Here is a 4,099-nt window from a genome sequence, read left to right as displayed (position 1 = left end):
ATGTATATTATGAATACATGACACGTAAATAATTTGCTCACACATGCAACGTATCACAAATATACTTGTTAAAGTCACACACGATTCACAAACGAAACACGAAACATATTGTGTGCATAGGTATTATGTGCCGGGTCTAGAGACTCGATAATATTTCCGACACTTAGAAAAATCTCTTTGTTGTTTTAGAACGCTAGAGAGAGTTTTTCTGTGACACGCATCCTTTGGTGATTTATTTTGGGAATACTTCGCAAACAGTGAGTTCACTTACCCCTTTAAACTGTTTTCAAACGCTTTTCACTTGGGGAGATAACATACTCCTAAAACGCTTTTAAGATTTTGTTGATATAGATTATATATCACTTGTAAAGACTAAGTGGCAAACGCAATAACTAAAGTCTTTCATTCACATCGAACCGTTTAATATTGGATAATAGCGGTCATTGTTGAGTAGTACTACTGGGTTTGACAAACCCCACCCAACGCTAAACTCGACTGGAGGTCGAGTGGGTGTAATCTTGGCTAAACACGTACCATGGTCGGGATAGAACTGGTGGCAAGGCAAATGATAAACAGTCAGCTTCGTTGTCGAACACTTAGTAATACTTGTTTTATAGGCTAGCTACCTATAGATATATAATTGACATAACACTATCTGGTAACGCAAAACGCTTAACGCAAAACGCTGAACGCAAAACGCTAAACGCTTTATTTTATATAAACTTGTGAACTCACCAACCCCGTGTTGACACTTTTAGTATGTTATTCTCAGGTAGCCGAGGCGGGCGCGCGGTATAGGATCATGCATTGCTTGAAACGCTTTTGTTATGCAAAATATTTTAAAACTGTTATCTTTGGGTTTAAGTCGTCCTGCGTGACGCAACATTTATTTTATGGTCTTTACGCTTCCGCACTTATTTCCATTTAAACGTTTTTACGGTTTAATTATAACTAATGATTCCGATCCTGTTAGTTCACACCCTCTGACGGTAAAACTTCGTTAGTGGATTTTGAGGGTGTGACAGCAAAGCCCTTTTTTCTCCCTATATTGATAGATCAAGGGCCCTCCTGACGTCGTTTCAGTGAGTCATAGGGCTTCCCCTCAGCTCAGTCTTTTTGGTTCTTGAGAATGGTCGCCACCTATCCCAGGACCGGAATGATTATCCCTGCCCGATGGGTCTACATCTATCCCTGAATGTCATCGGGTACTGTTAACTTCCCCACCATTCTTGTAACTGTCACCTGTAATCCGCGCAGGTGTGTCCGCACCCCCCTGAGTGGACGAGAAAGAAAGGATTTATCGGAGCAACCCCCCAGGTTCCAGACCCAGGAGTCAACTTTCCTGTATGAGCATTCGGTACATGTATCAGTCCGTGGAAGAGTGAAAGGGTCATCACTATTGAGGATCTCCCCCCTAATCTTAGATAGGTCGTCTTGGGTTTCGCCGCGGTTCATTGTTGTGCTTACACACTAGGCTACCCTTTTCCGAAAGCTCCGCGGGACCACCTACCACTAGTCTTCGGCCGGAGGGGTTTATTGCGCAAAAACGCCGGGACGCAGGCTCCAGAAGAGGGAAGCCCAACAAATGTCAGATGCAAAGCCCCGCACCTCTTCAAGATCATATTGGCATACTCTCCCAAAAAAGAAAGAGCAGACCCCATTGAAGATGAGAGTGAGGTACAACAAGGCCATTTATGTCCACCGTCCTTCTCACGGAGCCGTACGTGGACGTTACCGTTCATACAGCTCCCAGCCAGCAAGCAGTTAGCCCCCCTCTACAAGGAATGGAAGTGTGGGTGAATCGACATCAAATAGAGGAATTCGCTTTTTCTTTTCTGCAATAATATGAGAAGAGCATCCCTTTCACAAAAACCTACAGACCCCCCTATCCTGTTCAGCACCTTGTGATCTTCTCAAAGATCATTACGAGCCCTCTCCTATCATTTTTATTTCGAAAAAAATTTCATGGTGGATCAGGACTAGAATAAATCCAGTAATCCAGGGCATACTCATCCTGGAGCTTATGCTCTCCTCTGGGGAGGGGGTTTTTCTAGAGAGAGGTAAGTCAAGGGTAGCCTCCCGCTTGACCAATTTATCGGAGTCGGAGGAAGATCTCTCATCCGATCATCCTGAACACTAAGGGGTTGCTCTCGATGTGATATCAACAGCAAAAGAAAGAAGAAAAGGGCCATAATCCTATGTTTGTTTTCGCCCTGCTCTGATGATCCGCTCCTTGTTGGCAGAGCCACATACCGGAAAAAGAAAAGGATCTCTCTATTACTTTGAGAGGAGAAACGTTGGTTTTTTCGACGGACTACGTGGGAAATACGAGATCCAGGCAAGCCGCTACCTGTTCTCCCCTTGCCCTTGAACGATAGAAGAACTACTTATCTTCTCTTAGGTAGCGGTCGGCCGGTTCGCATCTATGGTCAATCAAAAGGTCCGTGGATCCATCTTCTATACGATAAATCGCCATCTCGTAGCACCACCACGACACCGATTCCCTGACAAAACCCCCGATTTCCCGAGAGTTAGATAGCCGATAGTAGTAGAAGCTCTAAGGCCGCTATTTCTGACAAGGAATAGAGTAAGGCCTTTACCGATCCTGATTTAATGAGTTAAGGAGTTTTTTTATAAACAACTTATCTGAAAGAAGGCTTCGCAATCAACGAATTCTTTGATTTGAAAAGCTCCTTACCTAATCGACCTTCCGCCTTCCAGTATTTGATCTTTTTTTGGATCTTCTTATCTTATTAAGTAGCTAAATGAAGTATCATCAATTGAGAAATGACAATAAGTGATGTTCGATATCGCTTCTGTGCGCAGAGTATCGAAAGGAACCTCTCGGAGAAGTTCTGGGCCTCGGCAGCCCTCCTTTCTTATCTATTTTCATATATAATATAAAGAGAATAGAAAGCGTACTGACTCTGACTGCTATCTACGATGCGATCAGGGGGAATAGCGCAAGGGCTTAAGTCATCGATTCAAATCCTATCTTTTTTTGGGTATGCCGCTCCGCGAGCAAGGAGCGAGAAAACAAAGTGGGCTGTGGTGATGTCAGAATTTGCACCTATTTGTATCTATTTAGTGATCAGTCTGCTAGTTTCTTTGATCCCACTCGGTGTTCCTTTTCCATTTGCTTCCAATAGTTCAACCTATCCAGAAAAATTGTCGGCCTACGAATGTGGTTTCGATCCTTTCGGTGATGCCAGAATTCGTTTTGATATACGATTTTATCTTGTTTCTATTTTATTTATTATCCCTGATCCGGAAGTCACCTTTTTCCTTTCCTTGGGCAGTACCTCCCAACAAGATTGATCCCTTTGGATCTTGGTCTATGATGGCCTTTTTATTGATTTTGACGATTGGATCTCTCTATGAATGGAAAAGGGGTGCTTCGGATCTGGAGTAACCACTAGCGATAGGGCAAAAATCTGGTGGGGAGGACAAAGTCAAGAGTGCGATGCCTACATTAAATCAATTGATTCGTCATGGTAGAGAAGAAAAACGGCGCACGGACCGTACTCGAGCTTCGGATCAATGTCCCCAGAAGCAAAGAGTATGCCCGCGTGTACCAACGAGAACACCAAAAAAACCTAATTCAGCTCCACGTATGATAGCCAAAGTACGGTTGAGCAATCGACATGATATATTTGTTCACATTCCGGGCGAAGGTCATAATTCGCAGGAACATTCTATAGTCTTAATAAGAGGAGGTAGAGTGAAAGATTCGCCAGGTGTGAAATCCCATTGTATTCGAGGAGTCAAGGATTTGTTGGGAATTCCGGGAATAAAAGGGAGATCAAAATATGGTGCAGAAAAACCAAAATCGAGATGAATGGAAGATGCCTCTGTCACTCTTTTTTCTCCAATTTTCAGTACGAAGTTACTGGCTCTAAGAAGGCAATTGCGCCTTAGCCCATGGACTGATACGGAAACTACTCTACAGGGGAAATCTCTTACTCGACTAGAGCGGATCCCGAGACTTCACCCGTTCCTATAAACTGTTGGGCACTACATTCTATTACGAGAATCACAAGGCCGGTCAACAAGGAACAACCTGGCAGAGTGTCCTGAGATAACAAGGCAAAAGTGAGAA

At 43.6% G+C, this 4,099-nt stretch overlaps 1 pseudogene; it reads right to left on the bottom strand.

The window, feature by feature from the left end:
• Positions 1 to 1,752: 1,752 nt before the first annotated feature.
• On the bottom strand, positions 1,753 to 2,192 carry LOC143611622 (putative mitochondrial protein AtMg00530 pseudogene; annotated as a pseudogene).
• Positions 2,193 to 4,099: the final 1,907 nt, after the last annotated feature.

Source organism: Bidens hawaiensis, unplaced genomic scaffold (assembly GCF_021521415.1).
Source record: "Bidens hawaiensis isolate Kalapana, Puna unplaced genomic scaffold, B.hawaiensis_p1.1 tig00031809_1, whole genome shotgun sequence".
Lineage (NCBI taxonomy): Eukaryota > Viridiplantae > Streptophyta > Magnoliopsida > Asterales > Asteraceae > Bidens > Bidens hawaiensis.
This window is presented reverse-complemented; position numbering and strand designations above follow the sequence as displayed.